The sequence below is a fragment of the Rhineura floridana genome, chromosome 5 (assembly GCF_030035675.1).
Source record: "Rhineura floridana isolate rRhiFlo1 chromosome 5, rRhiFlo1.hap2, whole genome shotgun sequence".
Lineage (NCBI taxonomy): Eukaryota > Metazoa > Chordata > Lepidosauria > Squamata > Rhineuridae > Rhineura > Rhineura floridana.
The window spans coordinates 169,539,654-169,562,107 of record NC_084484.1 but is presented as its reverse complement, the minus strand read 5'-3'; the positions used below and the strand labels follow the sequence as shown (position 1 = coordinate 169,562,107).

Below are 22,454 nucleotides of genomic sequence, written 5' to 3'. Positions count from 1 at the left end.
GGCAGGAATCAAAATAGTGTCTTATATTCAAAGTTCGTCTGTCTTGTTGAGATGAAAGTAGTAGAGTGACTGCTAATTTATCTTTCATTAGTTGTAGATTCCAATTCGAATCAATAGGAATAGTTTCATCAGAAGAGCTCGTATTAGTTGAGTTGTAAGAGTCTTGGACGCATTCCAGATCCTCCGGGGTAGCATCAGTATTAGATATGACCTTCTCTAAGGGAGAACTGGACCTGTTCTGTTGTTGAAGGCTTGAGTTTTTGTTTGATTTCTTTTTTATCTTACTAACGCTTGATGATGAATGAGGATTGTTAATTGGAGCTTCCAATAACTTGAATAAAGGTTTATAGTTCAAACTCTGTTTATGTTTAGGTCTGATGTTTTTTAAATTCTTCTATTTTTTCTCCATTTTTTCGCTTTCCGAGTAGCCCGTCTAGAGGTCATTGTGCTCTTCTCTTTCAAACCAGAGAAGTTGGGCTGATTGTCATGAGTGGCTGAATTCTGATCCATACTGTTGGGTGAGATTAGTAATTCTGTGATTCTTGGGCCTATAGACTTGATCAGGGTGGTTAGTAAATTATTCGTCTCAGCGATAAAAGTTTTTATTAGGTCCAGGTCTTCTGTAACAGCCATTCCCCAACCAAGAGATAAAAGATTTAACTCCTTCTTTGTTTGCATGTGTGGAGAATTATTTGATAGTTGATTATCATTCAAAGATGATCGATCTTCTTGCAGATCAGCAATAGAGTCGACTGTAATTAGTTCAGAGGGGAATTCTTCTTCCTTAGAGGAGGATAAGTAATTAAATCCTGCATCCTGGAGTTCAATAGCTAAATTTTTGGCTTGTAAGTCCTCTTTAATTGGATAGATTGGTAATTGCTGGTCTAAAGACCAGTCGTGGTGAGCTGTTATTTGTAACTTGTCCTTTAATTTCTTAAGTGTTGATGGCGACGGTTCTCTGGTGACCGAATTCGAAGAAAAGAATTGGGTTATCTTTGTTTGTGTTGAACCAGGACTAATCGAGCTTTCCCCATTTATAATTCCCAGCTCTCGGCGTTTTTTCCTTGTAAGCGTCATTGGAAGAAAAAAGAGCTCAGATTAGGTTGCGTTCATAACTGAGCTTTATACTTAGGATTTCAAAACAAAATGCTGTGGAATGAAGGAGTATCCTTTGGCCTCTATTTGGCTTTGAAGTGAAACCCAAAAATAGAGTTTCAGGATTTTCGCTGCCTGTTATCTTTATTGCTGTTTGTTATCTTAATTATTGTGGGTCACGAACCTAGAGCTTCACTCGGCAATTTATCAAATAGACCTAGAAGCCAAATCTTTTCCCTTCAAAGAGAGGCTTGTTTGTAATCCTAAACATTGTCAGTTGGGGATTTATAGGTTATAGATAATAAACATTGGAGCAGAATTAGAAACGTCTCACCCAGACCGAAGCCGGAACCGGAAGCCCCATTGTTGTAAGTCGCTTGGAGACCTTTGGGTAAAAAAGCGACAAATAGTTCAAATAAATAATAATAACATCTTACAATTTTTTTAAAAAAAATCCTCATGAATATTCTTCAGCATTTTTGTGCAAATTTATCCTAAAACACATTTTGTATGCATTTTTGACTAATGTATGCATCTCTGCAAGCAATTTTTCCTAATATAATGAATGCATTTTGTATGTTATTTTCAGTATTCATTTTATGCACATTTCCCCTCCAATATATATGCATTTTTGTAAACATTATTTGGTTGGAGAACTGCATCACAAAATTTGGATCAGTTTTGAAGAATGGCTGCATTTCACTTCTCATATTCGTGGAAAGTGTGAACTGGATAGATTTGGTTTTCAACACAAACATAATCAAATTTCTTCCCCAACCCTAGCTCTGACAGCCCTTCAAGTTGAGGACTGTCCTCTTTAAAATAGGACGCCCTGAGGAGATGCAATAGCAATGGTATTCAGGGTGAAATACAAAGAAAAATCTGTTTGTGCCTTTCTCTCTCTCTTCTGGGAACTCAAGCTGTTAGTGGGAAGGCACTGGTGAAAGTGCTTTTGAGGTGGCTGCTTTTGTGCTGTAAAGAAGCCAGCAATATGGGACAAATGACAAGGTAGGCACATCCTGCTTGAATGAATTTAGAATCCGATCTAAATCACAGGAGGTCAGCTTTATTCAACAACAAGAGTGCTATGCTGGAAAGACATCATGAGCCCCTGAACCTCCACTAATTTGCTCCTTTAGTTGCACATAATTCACAAGATTTGTGCATCATTTTTATAAGCCTGGCAGATGCCAAACTTCAGCTAGTATTATATTGCATTTAACCTACAATTATCTTGGTCTGAAATTGTTATCTTCCAGTTGGAAGGACCTTTAGAGGTGAGGATAGAGATGATACCTAGACTTAAAAATTAGGCTTCTTTCTCTCCAAACTTTTAGCCAGTTTTGCTGGCACACTTTCAAGCTTGCCCCATGAGGACTAGAAACTTGCAACCCAATCCTGCAGTCTTCATCCATCTAAGTTCTACTCAGAGTAAAGCTACTGAAATTAATTGACATACTAACATATACATTAATTTCAATGGGTCTACTTTGAGTAGGATACAACCCTGTGAATTTTTCTCAGAAGTAATCCCCACTAGATTCAGCAGAATTTACTTCAAAGTAAGTGTATGCAGCTATGCTGAAGCTATGCAGAGCAAGCTTACCCTTGTTAACTCAAAAATCAGGAAGTTCCAAGGTTTGAAGAAGCACAACAAAATTTTAGGAGGGGAAACCTAAGGGGGCAAACCCTCTGCAAAACCCCCACAGCTAAATGAGGACTGAGCGACATGATCATGGACATAGGGGAAACAGAAGAAGGAGAGGGAATGGAATGGAATATCCAGGGAAAGGGCATGACTCTCTGGCTGGAACCCTGAACAGGAGCACTCCACAACATTTATTTATTTTATTTATATCCCACCCTTCCACCCTGAAGGAGCCCAGGGCAACAAACAAAAACACTGAAAGCACTTTAAAACACCTTAAAAACAAAAGATTTTAAAACTCCTTAAAATAAAACATATTAAAAAGCAATTCCAGCACAGACGCAGAATGGGAAGGTCTCTACTTAAAAGGTTTGTTGAAAGAGGAAGGTCTTCAATAGGCACCGAAAAGATAACAGAGATGGTGCCTGTGTAATATTTAAGGGGAGGAAATTCCAAAGGGTAGGAGGCACAACACTAAAGTTCCGCTTCCTAGGTTGTGTGGAATGGACCTCCTGATGAGATGGTATCTGCAGGAGGCCCTCACCTGCAGAGCATAGTGATCGACTAGGTATATAAGGGGTAATATGATCTTTCAGGTATCCTGTTCCCAAGCTGCATAGGGCTTTTTTTTTTTTTTTACAATAATTTTTATTCAAATTTTCATAAAACATACAAAACAAAATCATAAAACATTCAAAGACAAAAAACAAAACAAAACAAAAATGATTAAACAAAAAAAAAATAAAATGTTGACTTCCCATTTGTCACAGATCAAATCATAGGTCTACAATATATAACAATCCTGTCTCTTAAATTATATTATAAAATCACTTTCCTCCAGTAGTTATCTTAATTAATCATCAAATCTCATAAACATTACTTTATTCTTTCCACAAAAAGTCAAAGAGAGGTTTCAATTCTTTAAGAAATATATCTATCAATTTTCCTCCAAATAAACATGTCGATTAATCCATCTCGTTAATAATAATAATAATCTTATTGTCATAACCATAGTCCAAATAAACATTTCGATTAATCCATCTCATCAAAATCTGTTAGGTCCAATAATTTCAATAGCCATTATTCCATTATCCCTATTAATTCCATCTTCCATCTTCAGTAGTCCTGTTAAGTCCAGTAATTTCAGTGTCCAATCTTCCATTATCAGTATTCCATAATAATCTTGCTGTCGTAGCCATAGTCATATAATAAGAGTCTGATGGGAATTTCCTCTATCCCAAATATTTTCTTGCCATCCATTCTGAATAAGTTGCTGAAATACTGTTGTAAAGTCATATCTCTGTTCTTCTTTTTTACAAAATGCACTGGCTCATCTCTTGAAAGTTTTTCCATTGTCACATGGCTGCAGTTAATTCCATAGATTTTCTCTATATCAAACTCCATCACGTCATTCCAGTCCAGAAGATTATCCAAGCCATTGATAACTTTATCTCTAATATCTTCATTAATTTCTTCAGAGATAACGTTAAATTCCAAAGAGTAGATTTTATTTCTAATATCCATAAACTCCAGATCTTTTTCCAATTCCACATTTGTTCCAATCTCCAGAGCTTGTATCTTCCCTTTATTTTTTCTTTTCTTCTCATCTCTGTTCTCATTCTCCTCTCTCACAGGATCCCCTATTTCTTTAAGCTCCTGCGTCATTTTGCTCAGTTCAATTTTCAGCTCCTTACTGCCCTGTCGCAGGGTTTGTTTCGTTATCTCAATCTCATCCATTATTTTCTGAAACATAATTACTTCCAGATTCTCAGCCACTTTCTTGATTGCCATTTTTAAAACCACGAAAACAAAGCAAAACAAAAATAAAGAAGAACCACTTCTTATTTCAGCAACAATTGGGTTAATATTCCAGGCTTGATGACATCACAGTATGAACAGAGCAGCCTGCCTTATCTCTCTATGTTCAAGAATACAAAACAAATTTAGTTCCCAGCATCAAAACAGTTAGTGGCGTCGTGAAGAAGCAGATTCATCAAAATAAAATAGACCAAAAAAAGAATAGTCCCAGACAATATAATGTTCCTCGGAATAGAAATCCCTCTTCTGTTTATAGCTTTAGAATGCACATCCAGGACAGCTTTTTGCAACAAAAACAGAGATAAGCTGTTAATTTCGTGAGTAACAGAGAAGAGTTATAGCTCACCCAGAAGTTCTCCAAAGCCGATCAATCTGACAAATCTCCTTTTGCTGCAACAATTTAAACCAAGTAAAGAAAATAATGGAAAGAAGGGTGCTTGCCTGTTAGTCTGTTTTCTCTTTGAAGAAAAGATAAACGTATCGCATTAAACAGATAGAGCATGTTCGGAAGTCCGTCCGGCATTGCTGGCTGGACCTTTTCTCATAAATTAATGAAATCCAGTCCTCCCAACAAAAACAGGCTTTTGAGGTTGATCTCTACGTTTCTCCCTGCCCGGGAGAAATTTCTCCCAAGCTGCATAGGGCTTTGTATATCAAAACCAGAACCTTGAACTTGGCCCAGTAGCTTAATGGGCAGCCAGTGTAATTCTTTCAGCAGCAGAGTAACACGTCGGTGATACCCTGCCCCAGTGAACAGTTGTGCCACTGCATTTTGCACCAGCTGCAGCTTCTGGACCAACCTCAAGCCCCATATAGAGTGCAGCCCCATATAGAGTGCATTACAGTAATCTAGCCTGGAGGTTACCAGTGCATGCACAACAGTGGTCAGGTTATCCCAGTCCAGAAATAGCCATGGCTGTCTTACCAGCCAAAGCTGGTAAAAAGCTCTCCTAGCCACAGAGGTCACCTGAGCCTCTAGCGATCAAAATGGATCCAGCAGCACCCCCAGACTATGGACCTGCTGTTTCAGAGGAAGTATGATCCCATCCAAAGCAAGCAATTGACCGATTTACTGATCTCGGAACCACCAACCCACAGCACCTCCATCTTACTAGGATTCAGCATCAGTTTACTGGCTCTCATGCAGCCCACCACCAAGTCCAAGCACTGGTCCAGGGCTTGCATGGCCTCTCTCAATTCAAATATTACAGAGAAATAGAGCTGGGTAGCATCAGCATACTGCTGACACCTCACCCCAAATCTCCTGATGACTGCTCCCAAGGGCTTCATATAGATATTAAACTGCACGGGCACAAGATGGTACCCTGTGGCACCCCACAGCACAACTGCCAGGGGGCCGAAAGACAGTCACTCAATCTTTTCTTCGAAAATGACCCTGAATACAGAATCAAAACAACTGTAAACAGTGCCTCCCATACCCATCTCACCAAGTCAGCTCAAAAGGATACCATGGTCAATAGTATCAAAAGCCACCCAGAGATCAAGGAAGAATAACAGGGTTGCACTCCCCCTGTCCTTCTCCCGATAAAGGTCATCCATCAGGGCAACCAAGGCTGATTCAGTCCCATAACCAGGCCTGAATCCAGATTGGAATGGGTCAAGATAATCTGTTTCATCCAAGAGTACTTGCAATTGCTGCACCACAACCCTCTCAATCACCTTCTCTAAAAAGGGGGTATTTGCAACAGGGCAGTAGTTGCCACAAACCAATGGATCCAGGGTGGGATTTTTCAGGAGTGGTTGGATCATTGCTTCTTTCAGGGTGCCTGGGTCCACTCCCTCCCACAAAGATGCATTGACCATACCTCGGATCCACTTGGTCATACCCCCTCGGCAAGCTTTAATAAGCCAAGAAGGGCAAGGGTCGAGAGGACATATTGCTGGCCACACAGTTGCAAGCACCTTGTCTATGTCATCAGGAAACAACAACTGAAACGGATCCCAAGAAGTTGCCACAGATGTTGCACTGGACACCTCATTGGGGACTACAGTAGATGTGGATTAGGGTTGCCGGGTTCAATCCCTGAGACTGATCCTGTATCTTTAGGACAAAAGAAAGACAGCCAAGTGCAGATGTTCTTGCAACCCTGTAATGAGAAAAACCACAAGGTGGAATTCTCCCTCCTCCCTGCACAACTTTTAAAGATACAAAAGACCTCTTGAAGGCTGGGCCTGGAAACCAAGAGGTCTTCTGTATCTTTAAAAGTTGTGCAGAGGGAAGGAAGAATTCCACCGTGTGGTCTTTCTCATTACAATGTTGCAAGAACACCTGCATTTGGCTGATTTTCTCTTCTCCTATACAGGATCAGTCTCAGGCCATGAACCTGGCAACCCTAGGCCTGCTACAGAACTATAGCCCTTCCTCTGCACAAAAGGAAATTTCACTATCTAGCATCAACATGAAGTCGATGGCTACATAGATTGTCCTATATTGATATGGGATATATCAGTTAATTCAATCTACCCAACTTGTGTTGTTCATTTCTTTTGAGAAATAAGGCAAAGCTATTAATATATACCTACTCATGCCCTCCAATCAACAGCTGAGGCTCTGATCAGGTTCTTTCACCTTTAAAAGTGAGGCAGGAGGGTGCAAAAGTCAGGACTGTTTCAGTCGCTTGCGATCCAATCTCTGCACATCTTTCTCTGGGCAGTGAAAAGACTTGGCTCTCCAATCAACACAATGGAAACCCTGATATTCCACCTTTCTTGAACAGAGCTCAAGGCAGCTAGCAGCAATACAATTAAAATAAAGCAATATTATAAAACACTTAAAACAGCAGAATAAAAACATAAAAATAAAAGCTGTCATTAAAAGCAACTGCTTCCAGCAATTAAATCAATAAAACCACTAGAAGCTCTGAAGCCTTCCTAAAAAGGGTGGTTTTGGTGGAAGGCTACTAAAGATAGGACTAGACAAGGCTCTCTTGGGCAGGAAAGGAAGGCTTATATCTTCATCCCCCCCAAGATATCCCCCCCAGGCTAGAAGCTTTAGGGGAATAGACTTTATTGGTGCCAAATAGTCTTAGAGTGGAGTTGCTGACTAGATCGCTAGATTGTGGCCACATCTGCGCCACACATTTAAAGCACTATTGTACAACTTTAAAAGGTCATGCCTTCCTCCAAAGAATCCTGGGAGGTTTGTTAAGGGTGCAAGTGTTGTTAGAAGGCCCCTATTCCCCTCACAGAGCTACCATTCCCAGAGTTCCCTAGGAAGAGGGATTGATTGTTAAACCACTCTGGGAATTGTACATTTCATTTCACCAAATAAAATCCACTTCTTTAAAATGCCTGGGAGAATAAAAACCTGCCACCTAACTGACAACAATGTCAGACTTTATGTTATTGGTTGGGATGCAATGTCACGATTATACAAATGTTTCCCGTTTTCTATTTTATTTTCTCCCCCCCCCCCCTTTGAATATGCTTGGACTTTCTGTGGTCTTGTTACTATGGACTCTGCTGCCACCATGTGGAATGCCAAAAGGACTTCTACTCACATTTTATAGCATTGGTCATAGATTGACATACTGTGACTCTAGTCCGATTGAAAGTTGGAGTGAGGGGGATGGAATGGAGTATCCAAAAAGAGGGCCTGGCTGGCTGAAAGCCTGAACACTGCAATGCGCTATTTGATATCCCTGAAGACAAATAATTGGGTGTTATTACAAATTAAACCAGAACTATCATTAGAAGCTAAAATGATGAAACTGAGGTTATCATACTTTGGACACATAATAATAAGACACGATTCACTAGAAAAGACAATAATGCTAGGAAAAAACAGAAGGGAGTAGAAAAAGAGGAAGACCAAACAAGAGATGGCTTGATTCCATCAAGGAAGCCACAGATCTGAACATACAAGATCTGAACGGGGTGGTTTATAACAGATGCTATTGGAGGTCACTGATTCATAGTGTCAACATAAATCAAAATTGATTTGAAGGCACATAACAACAAGACTTGGTTTTTCTATTAGTAATTTTAAAAACTCTTGTGGCACTATGAAGACTAAAACACGTATAGTGTCATGAGCTTCCATAGGCAAGTACCTACTTCATCATATGCTTTTCCTGTGTCATGCTTGTTTTAGGTAGCTTCACTTGCCTGATGTCAAAGTTTGAGCCTAGGAAAGACATCTGCTTGTATTCGGCAGTTGTGAGTCTGATTCATTCCAATATGGATCCTTCTGCAGGTAGGCAGATCGTGACGCATGTCATCCTCAGCCACAAGGGACACAAGGGACACACGGGTCAGGCACAATGGTGTCAAAGCCTCAATGACACTGTGAATGTGTCTGCCCTTTTTTATATATATTTCTGAGAAAACATCTGTTTCTAATAACTTGGGGAGCATTGCAAGTTAAGAAACAAAATGACAGACTGAGAATTGTGGAGAGCTTATGGTAATGGAACAGCTGGTATAGCACAGTGGGGAGGAGAGCCTAGCTGGGAGTCTGTGAATTTAAATCCCCACTCATGTCTCCTGGGGGTCAAGGGCCAGCTAAAGATCACCCTGCAGTGAGTGGCTCAGGGGTTATGTGCCCTGCCACCTGTGCAGCCATGGGCAAGCTGCATAGTCCCAAGGAGCCCAGTTGCCCCCCAGCTGGCAGTTGCGGACAAGGAAGGGGCTGGCTTGTGCAGCTGTGGCAAGCTGAGCAGGCCCTAGGCAGGTGGGGAGGACTAGCCTCAGAGGGAGGCAATGGTAAACCCCCTCTGAATACCGCTTTCCATGAAATCCCTATTCATAGGGTAGCCATAAGTCAGGACTGACTTGAAGGCAGTCCAAGGCAAGGCTATGGTAATGGAGCAGCTCTCTAAGATAACTGTGTTGTTGTGGCTTGCCAGTGCCTTGACAACTCCCTCCTTTCTTTGAGTTTTGACTCGGCAAATACTTCTGAACTTCAGGGGATGCATGAGAGAGGGCCTTGCTGGTTAAGTAGTGTTGCATCCAGTAAGGCAGGGTGGGGTCACGGCAGACATACAGGGCAAGGCCACAAAAGGGAACGCAGAGACTGTCAGGACCTTGGACAGCAAGCACACCGTGGAAAATGCTGACTGGAGCATTCTGTCCCAAAGGGAGCTGTTGCCTCCACAGAGTGCAGATGCCTTCTGAGGTTTGCTCTGGCCCGGCTGCTGACCCATCTCCCTTTGAGGAGCTACTGGTATTCTAAAAGAGCCAATGCCCAATTCTGCCACTGTTGGCTTGTAAGCATGAGGGCAAAGGGGTTGCATTTTCTGAGGAGTCCAGCCAGGCAATATCCTTCAGCCAGGAAGATCCTGGAATGAGGCACAATGGTTTCTTGAGGGCATTTCAACCCCATCCATGTCTTCCACCTAGCTTGAAGGGGGACTGGAGCTGGAGGACAAGGCCATGATAAGCAGTTTAAGAGCAGTTCAGGCTGTATCTGGGCAATAAGTTGCTTTGCCTTAGAAGCAAGTTCAGAGTTGGCATCTTTCTAGATCTAAGGGGAATCCTGTTGGCCTCTTATGTCATTTGAACTCAGCTGTATCTTGCTAAGTTGATAGCTACAATATCACCCCTTGGCCATCTGCAGTGGTGGTCCTGAAGGCCCTCAGTGAGTAGGTCGACAGGCTCTCCTCTGGGAAATGACTTGTCTGGACAGCTGGGGACAAGGGTCTTCACCAAAAAACTGAAGCAGTGAGGGCAGGGTACAATTTTAGAGGAAGAAGTGGTGAGTGGGATATGGTAAGCAATCCCTCACAGTTGCTTAATCCTATCCCAAAGAAGTCCAAGGCTCCAGTCTGTGAGTTTATTGCACTTATTGTTAATCTTCGCCAAACTAGTGCCCTCTCAATGTTTTGGACTACAAATCCCACTGTCCCTGACCATTGGTCATGCTAGTTGGGGATGATGGGAGTTGTACTCTAAAACATCTGAAGGCCATTAGGTGGGGAAGGCTCCATTAAGTGCTGTCCATATGGGGGTTGGGATGGATGATTCCTGTGGGTTACCTTTCCAGCCTCTGATTTGGAATCCTGTGCCTTGGAATGAGGAACTCTGCTGGTCAAATGAGTCTTTTGTTAACCAAACAGATTGGCCAGGTAAGATAATGGGCCAATCAGTTGCCTAGCAATGGTGAATGGGCCAGGGAGACCCTTTTTGTCACTGAAACTCTTCAGGAGAGCCTCCCCCACACACACACACCTGGCAGCCAGCAGAAGTGTGCTTATAGTTTCAGTATGTGTAGAGAATTCCTGGGAACTGGAAGGAGGCAGAGAGACTAGCTCTCTGCACCATGGCATTTTGGGGTGCCTCCTGCCACCCAAATGGAAAAGCTGGGTATTAGACTGCTGATACCTTGAACCCCCTCCATCCTTGAGCTCAGTTTGGAATGTGTGTAAATAAACAAACCGTATTTCATAAAGACACTGCAGTCTCCGCTGACCTTCTTCCCCAAAGGAAACCAAACCCTGGATGAGCGCAGGGACCCCCGAAATCTCATTGCTCGGAGATTGGGGGAGGCACACAACAATATATTTGTGGCACTACGTCTAAATCTAGGCTCTAAACCACCAAAACTCCACAGCGTACCTTCAGGGTTACGGAGGAAGTATTCCCATTTCTGCACTGACCAGTGCATGAAAAGATGGGATTTGGGTCACTTCATCTCCCCCCAGTGTAACCGTATTAGGGATGGCATGATCTGTCAGTTTCAGTTTTCTCCTTTTCTCAATTTTCTAATCTGAAGTTTGGTTCTCCAGATTTCTGCAGCAATTTGCAGTGGGCATAAGTCTCCTGTCCTTTCTCCCAACCCCTCACAGTTGCTTAATCATTTCCCAAAGCTGTTCACTCCTCCCAACATGAGACAGTAAAGGAGTTTATGCAGAGTGACTTTCCCTCTGGCTGTGCATTCCCTGCAGGGCCAGCCCTGCCATTAGGCAAAGTGAGGCCACCACCTCAGCTAGCAGATGCTGGACAGCAATAGGCCCTTGGCTATTCCTCTTAAGGCTTCCTGGCCATTCCTGTCTGTGGGAGGACAGAGCTGTGTATGCTACTCCACATGTCTTTGCTCGCCCTGCAAACTAGCCTGCTGCTTCAGGTGTTGTGGAGGTCACTATTCCATCTTAAATCTAGTCCAGGCAGGTTCTGTATGTGGAATAGGAAAGGGTGGCATCTTGTCCTTTGCCTAAGGCAGCAATATGTCTTGGGCCTGCCCTGATTCTCTGTGCTAAAAATAAATAAATAAAAGGTTCAAATTCTGCCCACCCGAAAAAACTGCAATTCCTTCCCTCTTTGCACCCAAGAAAAATTAAACGCACACACACAAACAGGAAGTCTCTAATTAGGAGGCCAATCTAATCAGTTAAGTAACTGTGGAAAGAGGAAGTAATTAATCAGACAGAAACCAGCAGGAGCCTTTAAAAAATAAGGGGAAATGGTCACAAGGAACACCCACATGTGGAGTTTCTACTACTCTTCTGTTCCTTTTTTTTTCAACAAAAAAAGTTGGATTTTTCTACAGTAGAGGAAATATGGGACAGTTGCTGAGAAAACTAATTACACAAGGATGCTGAGGTCGTATGTACCCTTTGTAAAATGTGAGTGACCAAGGCATGGCCATTCCACGTTAAACACCTTGACAGGAAGGTGAACAGCTGACACAGAAATGGCTTTATTTTGAACTCAGAGCATCAGATCTGGGGCACCAGGGAAGATTTTTCAAACTTTGGTGGTCATTACTCGTAGTTTACTGATTCTCCTCACTGATCACTGATTCTTCTCACGGCTCCCCTCATCTGCTTTTATAAGTGTCTCTTTTAATTAACAAGCAACATGCTGTGGTTGCCATGGAATGCAACCTCTGGATCACTATTTCTTTACAGCCTTCTTACCAGCTTAAGAGCATGCTTAGGTGGCTATTTCAAACGACATTCAAAAATGGAGAAATGCTAATGTGCCTTCTTATGCGTATAATAATACGGAGTTCAAACACACACACACACCATAAAACAGAGAATTTATGCATCTATATCATGGGGGAATACATATATGTGACATAATGAAAAAAGAAATGAACGCTTACAACCTGAGCAGCTTGGACACTTAAAAAATAGGTGATAGCAACTGAAACATAAAGAAATGAGAATGTGATAGATTTGATGGTCATTGCAGGCCTGTTCACAGGTTGCACTGAACACAGGGACAAGCTGTCTTCTTATATGTACAAGTGTTTGTGTGAAAAAGTGTCTGCATGTTGATTTGTACAGCTGAACTGTTGTGTACACAGGTACACGGATTCTACACTTGTTGAGCACTGAGTGTACATCTCAAGGTATTGTGTATACAGGATATACATTCGTTGATTGTAATATGAACACATCCCTCATGTTTCATGTTGCTGCCCTGGTCTCCGGCTGGGAGGAAGGGCAAAATATAAATCAAATAATAAATAAATAAAATAAATAAATGTTTCAGACTAATGAGAAGCCGTTAAATCAGGGGTTTCCAAACTGTTCTGTGGACCACTAGTGGTCCACGAGCTTTATTCAAGTGGCCTGCGGCATGTCCACATTAAATGTTCATATTCATTTTAATTGTATTTTTATTGCTTCTTTCATTTCTTATATTGTATGTAATTGTATTACAGTTTGAATTCTACAGAATTCTACGGAATTACAATATAAGAAATAAAAGAAGCAATAAAAACACAATAAAAATCAGAGAGTACCTAGACCAGCACATTACAATTGCTACAACAAGTGAAAAAAATCAGTGGTCCCCCAAGCAATTTTCAAGTGGTCAGTGGGGTTGGGGGAAGCTTGGGAGGCGCTACTCTAAACTATTTATTTATTTATGTATTTATTGCACTTGTATACCGCCCCATAGCCGAAGCTCTCTGGGCGGTTTACAGCAATCAAAAACATTAAAACAAATATACAATTTAAAACACATATTTTAAAAACAATTTAAAACACAATTTTAAAATTTAAAACAATATAAAAACAATTTAAAACTCATGCTAAAATGCCTGGGAGAAGAGGAAAGTCTTGACCTGGTGCCAAAAAGATAACAGTGTTGGCGCCAGGCGCACCTCGTCATTCCATAATTTGGGGGCCACCACTGAGAAGGCCCTCTCCCTTGTTGCCACCCTCTGAGCTTCCCTTGGAGTAGGCACCCAGAGGAGGGCCTTTGATCTTGACCGTAGTGTACGGGTGGGTTCGTATCGGGAGAGGCGTTCCATCAGATATTGTGGTCCCAAGCCGTTTTAGGCTTTATACGTCAAAACCAGCACCTTGAATTTGAGCTCGGAAACATACAAGCAGCCAATGCAAGCGGGCCAGAATCGGTTTTATATGTTTGGACCGTCTGGTCCCTGTTACCAATCTGGCCACTGCATTTTGCACAAGCTGCAGTTTCCGAACTGTCTTCAAAGGCAGCCCCACGTAGAGTGCATTGCAGTAATCCAATATGGAGGTTACCAGAGCATGGACAACTGAAGCCAGGTTATCCCTGTCCAGATAGGGACGTAGTTGGGCCACCAACCAAAGTTGGTAGAAGGCACTTGTGAGGCGTCCTTCCCTGGCTCTCCCTGTCAGGTTCCTACCTGCTCGTGGTTACTGCCTGTCTCTAGGCACCACCAGGGACTCCACCAGTCCGGACCGGACTTATGGTTTACCTATCCGCTCTAGCACAGATCTCAACAGATCCCCCTGCTAGGCAACCACCAGTAACGTCCCAATACTAGAATTCCCAGAGACTCTGAATACTGGTATTGTTATTCTCTTCACCGCTGCCACCATTTGTTACAGTTCCCCTTCAGCCTTGGTCATTACCTTACCCTCCCTTCTGGTCTGTGAAACCCCAGCCAAGGATCAGGCCTTTGGTAAACCAAATTAAGTATTTATTACAGATAACAAAGCTAACAAGATTAACAAGATTTCTTCTTAAGGCACATAAGCATATGGTTTTATTCAATACTAATCCGAACTCCACCTCCCTCCTGGCAAACAACTCTCTAAACCCCACCAAGCAACCCATTCAGTTCTCTTCTCCCCCCCAATTCCACTCTCACTCTTCCTTTTATACATTCAGCCATTTTAAACACTCAGCCAATCATCTCGCATTCTACTGCCCATTCACTCCCCCTCCTCTTTCACTCCACTTACCATGTATCTTCTAAAACAACAACACTTACCATATATACATTAATATAGGAACATCACAGCACTCCGTGCCACCGAGGCTACCTGAGCCTCAAGTGACAGAGATGGTTCTAGGAGAACCCCCAAGCTACGAACCTGCTCCTTCAGGGGGAGTGCAACCCCATCCAGGACTGGTTGGACATCCACCATCCGGTCAGAAGAACCACCCACTAGCAGCATCTCAGTCTTGTCTGCATTGAGCCTCAGTTTATTAGCTCTCATCCAGTCCATTGTCGCAGCTAGGCGCTGGTTCAGCACATTGACAGCCTCACCTGAAGAAGATGATAAGGAGAAATAGAGCTGCGTGTCATCAGCATACTGATGGCAACGCAGTCCAAAGCTCCAGATGACCGCACCCAACGGTTTCATGTAGATGTTGAACAGCATGGGGGACAGAACTGACCCCTGCGGAACCCCATACTGGAGAGTCCAGGGTGCTGAGCAATGTTCCCCAAGCACCACCTTCTGGAGGCAACCTGCCAAGTAGGAGTGGAACCACTGCCATGCAGTACCTCCCACTCCCAACTCAGCCAGTCTCCCCAAAAGGATACCATGGCCGATGGTATCGAAAGCCGCTGAGAGATCAAGGAGAATCAACAGAGTCACACTCCCCCTGTCTCTCTCCCGACAAAGGTCATCATACAGGGCGACCAAGGCTGTTTCCGTGCCAAAACCAGGCCTGAAACCCGACTGAAATGGATCCAGATAATCGGTCTCATCCAAGAGTGTCTGGAGCTGGCCTGCAACCACTCATTCCAGGACCTTGCCCAGGAATGAAACATTTGCTACCGGCCTATAGTTGTTAAGATTTTCTGGGTCCAGGGAGGGTCTCTTCAGGAGTTGTCTCACTACTGCCTCTTTCAGGCAGCCAGGGACCACCTCCTCTCACAGAGAGGCATTAATCACTTCCCTGGCCCAGCCAGCTGTTCCATCCCTGCTAGCTTTTATTAGCCAAGAAGGGCAAGGATCCAGCACAGAAGTGGTTGCACGAACCTGTCCAAGCACCTTGTCAACGTCCTCAAGCTGCACCAACTGAAACTCATCCAAGAAATCAGGACAAGGCTGTGCTCTGGATACCTCGCTTGATTCACCTGCTATAACACTGGAGTCTAAGTCCTGGCGGATGCTAAAGATTTTATCCTGGAAGTGCCTAGCAAATTCATTACAGCGGGCCTCAGATGGTTCTACCATGTCCCTGGGGCCAGAGTGTAATAGCCCCCGGACAATTCTGAAGACCTCTGCTGGGCGGCAGATTGATGATTTGATAGTGGCAGCAAAATATTGTTTTTTTGCTGCCCTCACTGCCCCTAAATACAGCTTACCATAGGCACTTACCAGTGTATAATTGCATCCACTAGGAGTTCGCCTCCATCTGCACTCAAGCTGTCTCCTATATTGTTTCATTGCTCTCAGCTCTGGGGTATACCATGGAGCCGTACGAGCTCTACACAGGAGAGGGTGCTCAGGAGCAATCATGTCAACTGTCCGGGTCATTTCTGTATTCCACAGTTCAACCAGGGTTTCGACAGGAGCGCCAGCCCTATCAGCCGGAAAACTCCCCAGAGCCTTTTGGAAACCATCCAGATCCATTAGTCTCTGTGGGCGGACCAACTTAATAGGTCCCCCACCCTTGCAGAGGGGAAAAGCCGCTGTATGTCTAGACTTCAGCAAGCAGTGATCTGTCCATGACAGAGGGACTGATGTAAGGCCCCGCACATTCAGATCACCAACTCCATGTCCAGATGCAAAAACCAAATCTAGAGTATGCCCTGCTGCAAGTGTTGGGCCAATGGCATATTGGGACAGTCCCATGGTTGTCATGGAGACCATGAAATCCTGAGCCGCCCCGGATAAGGTGGCCTCGGCATGGATGTTGACATCCCCCCCGAACCAACAGTCTGGGGGATCTCAACAGTACACCCGAGACCACCTCCGTCAGCTCAGCTAGGGAGTCTGTTGGGCAGCGGGGAGGGGAACTAATACTTCACGCGATTTGGAAACTATACTTCTGTTAATGCAGCCTAATATAGCATTTGCCTTTTTTGCAGCCACATCACACTGTTGACTCATATTCAGCTTGTGATCAATGACAATTCCAAGATCCTTCTCACATGTCGTATTGCTGAGCCAAGTATCCCCCATCTTATAACCACAAGGTGGACTTCTCCCTTTCCCATGCACAACTTTTAAAGATACAAAAGACCTCTTGGAGGCCGCAACCAAGAGGTTTTCTGTATCTTTAAAAGTTGTTCATGATTTGTTTTGCAAGAAGGTTAGATGCCATTGGGTCAAAGCAAGTGTCATCCCACATCAAGGACAAGGGAGAAATTCAATCACATTTGCACTGAAAGGCAGCTGTATCAAATTTGCACTTTCCAAAACAATTATGAAAACTGAAACATGGCTCTCCTTCGAAATTCCTGCTTATCCAACTTTTCTGATGAAGTTCTCTAACCAAATGCAAAAATGCGTATAGTATGTAAATGTGTACATAAAATGAGTATGTTAGTGAAAATAACAAACAAAATGAATTATGTTCAGAGAAACTGCTTGCAAAAATTTGTACGTTAGTCAAAACTATATACAAAAATGTGTTTATTAGGACAAGTTCGCACTTAAAGGCTGAAAAATGTTCTTGAGGGTAATTTTAAATCCCAAATTGCTGCAGAAATGTGGAGAACTGAATTTAAGATTGGAAAAAGACAGATCCTTCCATCCCTATCCCACACTTTCCAGTGCATTTTCCTATCACCTTCCTTATCGCAAAAAGTCCCATCTTTGGTTGCACAAGACCTCCCAATCCACTCACTGTGCAACCTGAATTTGCCAGCTTGTGGTTGAATCCCAGCTGAAAATATTAACAGTCTGGAAGCACCCCATTGCCTTCTGCTGTGACCAGCAATGGCTCTCCAAGGTCTTAGGCAGACTTCTTTCACATCACCTCCTGCCTGATACTTTTAGTGCAGCTTGGAAAGGCTTAAAATGTGCCCTTCTTCTACCACCATCCCCACAAGCTGGCACAAACCCTGAACAAGATCACTTCTTCTTAAGGCTGGGGCACACTGCAACAAAATGCCCCATTCACCCCAAGAGATCCACCTCCACTGCTAACGCTAGCTCCTTGCATCTTGATGGATGATACAGAGATACAAATTAATCATCCAGAGGGCGAAGGGAAATGTCCTGCGGTCATCTTTTTGTGAGAAAACATTTCATGTCAGCATCAAGTTTTACGATTTTATGTTATAGGCAAATGTTTCCTTCTTTAAAAGTTCAACTTCACTCCCTGCCAGGCTTTCATCTAAAAGGCTGAGAAAACATCCCAGTAGGTAAATTCTGTGGTGTTTTCCACTCCCCATTTTTTCCATCTCTGCCGCTTTTTATTGGCTGTAATAATTCCTCAGGTATTGGGGCATGGGGACTGTTCCTTGAAACGTCCTTAAATAACGAAGGCTGGGGTAGAGCGTTTCCTGAACAAAGTTGTACTTTTATTGAGAACAAGGCCTCTCTGAATTATGCTAAGGTTGGGTTGCCCTGGGAGGATAATTGTAATGAATGCCATTATGCCAGCTTGGCTGACTGACTAAAAGGCCAGGCCTGAAAAGTCAGGCATCCTAATCCTGAAACTGTAGCACCATATGACAGGAATATGTTGGCGGCTTTCTTAGCTTCGCTAAAGCTTTTTGCTTAAATCAAGGAAGGGCAGAATCCTACAGTCTGAGGCAATGCAGAGGAGAGTGAGTTTAGGGCAGGGAATGGAAATCTGTGGCCTTCCAGATGTTGTTGGACTACAACTCCCATCCGCCTGTGCCAGCATGGCCAATGGTCAGGGTAATGGGAATTATAGATAATTTCATGTACCATTATATTTCTACAGCGGGTGTGTGAAGCAGCTATTTCGGCAGGGATGGGGATGTTAGACTACAATTCAGATTACCCCTGACCATTGGCCATGCTGGCACAGGCTGATGGGAATTGCAGTCATCCTCATTCCTGTCCAAATAGCTTCCTCACACACCAACTCCATTATATATAATGATACATAAAATTATTAACAGTTTACTATCCTTTAATGGTACTTCAAAATCTGTTTTTATTGTTTTTTAGAGGAATGTTTTATATTTTGTGATATTATTTTTGTACGGACTTGTTAGTGACCTTGAGTTTCTTGAACAGTAAGCAGGATGTACATTTTTAATAAACAAACAAACAAACAAACAAACAAACATGCGAGTCAGTGTGGTATAGTGGTTAGAATGTTGGGCTAGGACCTGGGAGACAAGGGTTCAGATGCCCACTCAGCCATGAAGCACTGGTTGACCTTGAGGCAGTCACTGTCTCTTAGACTAATTTATTTATTTAATGCATTTCTGCCTTGCATTTCAGGGAATAGTATCCTCACAAGGAGGCTTACAGAAAAACATTAAAATATATAACTCATCATCAAAATACAACACTATAAAATACAAATTCAGACCAGTATAAGTTAAAACAGGAAATTAACCAACAACCATGGTCTTCTAGCTCTTCAGTAGGGTTGCCACCTAGTTCCAGTGTTGAAAGGAAAATAATTACAGAAGCCACCCAATTTTGCAGCACAATTTAGCACCTATGCCAGCCTTTCCCAACCAGTGTGCCTCCAGATGTTGTTGGACCACAATTCCCATCTTTCCTGACCATTGGCAATGCTGGTTGAGGCTGATGGGAGTTGTGCTCCAACAACATCTGGAGGCACACTGGTTGGGAAAGGCTGACCTATGCTAACGACAATAGATGTCTGTTGGATTAATACTGCTTTTCCATTGTAAGTGGATTATAAATTGCCATCTACTGATTTCCAGGAGGCCAACTGGTTTAGGTTTCATGAGCTGAATGCTCTAATTGTCTGTCTTCAACAGGTTCTTTCTAAAAGAATACTTAAGGACAATCCTTGAGCATCTGATGTATTCTTGCATCTTCTTAATCATTATCTTCCTTAGTCGATCTTCTCAAAGTTGGTCTGGTCTTTGCGATTCACAAGTGCTCATGGTTTTGTCAGCCTGAAAATAAGTGCACTTTGCAGAGCTGATACCACAGACATGATGGGGGCCTCAAGAGTGTGGTTGTGAAGATAAAATGGGGTGGGAAAGAGCTGTGTATGCCACCTTGAGCTCCTTGGAGGAAAGGTGAGATATAAATGTATGTATGTATGTATGTATGTATGTATGTATGTATCTATCTATCTATCTATCTATCTATCATTTGATTTATATCCCACCCTTCCTCCCAGCAGAAGCCCAGGGCGGCAAACAAAAGCACTACAAACACTTTAAAACATCATAAAAATATACTTTAAAATACATTAAAACAAAACCAATTTAAAAATATATTTTTAAAAGCTTTGAAGACATATTAAAAAAAGGTTAAAGAACATTGTTTTTTAAAAAAGGTTTAAAAACACATTAAAAAGCAGTTCCAACACAGAAGCAGACTGGCATAAGGTCTCTACTTAAAAGGCTTGTTGAAAGAGGAAGGTCTTCCATAAGCGCCAAAAAGATAACAGAGATGGCGCCTGTAATATTTAAGGGTAGGGAGTTTCACAGGGTAGGTGCCGCCACACTAAAGGTCCGTTTCCTATAATGTGCAGAATGGACCTCCTGATAAGATGGTATCTGCAGGAGGCCCTCACCTGCAGACCACAGTGATCAACCGCGTATGTAAGGGATAAGATGGTCTTTCAGGTATCCTGGTCCCAAGCTGTATAGGGCTTTGTACACCAAAACTAGAACCTTGAACTTGGCCCGGTAGCAAATGGGCAGCCCGTGTAACAATACAAAAATGTAACAATACAAATATTCCTGCCCCTGCATAGAATGCAGGGACAAGAGAGTAGTTGATCCATAAGAACAAATGGGGCTCAGCTCTACCAACCTCAGTCTGCACTCAGCCGGCCCACCTTCCTACTTACAATCAGCTTCCACCTCCATAGTCTTGGTGTTGCCCTTGCAGAACTTAGCAGGGAGGAGGATGGGGACAAAACTAGAATTAGTTAGCTCTGCCTCTCATTAGCTCTGGCTCCACCTACTGTTGACCTCCCTACTTTCTCAACCCTACTTGTCCCTATGGGGCACTGGCCAACACTGGACCAGTCCTTTCTCATTCCTCATTTCCATGCATGGAAAGCACAGCTATACATGCTATCCTATTTTGAGTATTCATCTCATAGTAAAATCTCTCCCATTTAACTCTGAAAAATGCTTCACTTCAGTTGGATGATGTGCAGTGATAAAAATAGGCATAGTTGGAGAGTAATACTAAATAGATATAGCTGGAGTGTGCAATTACTTAAAGAAGTGCAGGCAACAGTTACAATTGGACAGCATGCATGTAATAGGAGTGCTATTGAAATTCTTTGTAAATAATTCTGATTAATACTCATTTCTGAGTAAGCATGCATAAATGGTGCTGTTAATAACTTTCTGTACTTATTTATCATTACCAATAGCTACAGAAACTGTTTTCTGTCTAAGTGATGATGATGGTCATCATCATCATCATCATCACTAAGATGAAGAAAAGTTTGAGTATGTAATCATAATAATACTATACAGAAAGTGATTACACCAGCCTAGGTACACTTACTCAGAAGAAAGTCCAACTGAGTTAAATGGGTATCACACCTAAGTAAGCAGGCATAAACTGGCAGTCTTACTTCTGAGTAGACAGTCACAGAATTGCACTGAAAGAATGTAGAAAACCAGTGTGGGTAGCAGTTAGAGCACACTATGACTGAGGAGGCCTATATTTAAATCACCTTAGGTCAGCCTAATCTACCTCACAGGGTTGTTTTGAGGATTAAGTGGGGACAGAGAAGATCAATGTATGCCGCCTTGAGCTCCTTGAAGGAAAGGCGGTGTATAAAGTGATGCAAAAATAAAGTGGGAGCAGCTGGATGATGTTGTTGCTATTTACGGTTGAGTGAAGGAATACGAGACACAGGGGAGGTGAAGGAATAACAGCAGTCACAGCCAGGGCGGGGGAACAGGGGCGCCCCCTCCTCAGATTCAGACCACGACCCCTCGGGGGTCCCCCCTTCCCACAGCTTCTCTCGGTCCTGAGCCTCTTTCCGAGGGCCCTTCAAGGCCGCCCCGTCGTCGCCCTGGCAACGGGAGAAGCCGGTCCCGCTGGCCGGCCCCTCCTGCAACTGTCACCAGGCCGAAGAGGGCGGGGACTAGGGAGAGGCGGCAGCCGCGGCGGGAGGGCCAGAGGGCGGTGGGGCTGACACGCTCCTTCCCCGCGAGACTGAGGAGAGCCGGAGCGCGCGGCAGGTGCAGGGAGCGTATTGGGGAGGAGAGCCCCGCGAGCCCACCAGGTAAGCCTCCGCCCCTCCAGTGCTTGGTTTCTAAAATGAGAGGTTCCGGGGCTCACGTCTCCCTGGCACGGGCGCTCACTGCGCTTAAGTTCAGGTGTGGGAAGGTTGGCAGTGATTCTTCCTCTAGTGGCGACGAGAGAGTCTGGCGAAAGGCCGTCTGTGTATGCTCAGCGCCCACGACCACTCCCACACGCTCCGAGGCAGAGCACTGAGAGCTTAGAGAAAGCCTCTCTAGATATGCTTAAAGTCACTCTCCCCCCCCATATGTCCTTTCCCATATGCTCCAAAGCAGATTACTGAGAAGAGCCTGGAGAGAACCTCTCTGTGTATGGTCAGAGGCGCTCTTCCTCCTTTT

At 43.4% G+C, this 22,454-nt stretch overlaps 1 protein-coding gene across 5 annotated transcripts in view; it reads left to right on the top strand.

Annotated features, from left to right (window-relative positions):
* The first annotated feature begins 21,716 nt into the window (after positions 1 to 21,716).
* Positions 21,717 to 22,454, top strand: part of DEUP1 (deuterosome assembly protein 1) — a 99,451-nt gene continuing 98,713 nt past the window's right edge. For all 5 annotated transcript variants that reach the window (XM_061628846.1, XM_061628848.1, XM_061628850.1 and 2 more), the window contains exon 1: positions 21,717 to 22,099. The gene's annotated coding sequence lies outside the window, so the exon portion shown is untranslated. The remainder of the gene's footprint in view (positions 22,100 to 22,454) is intronic.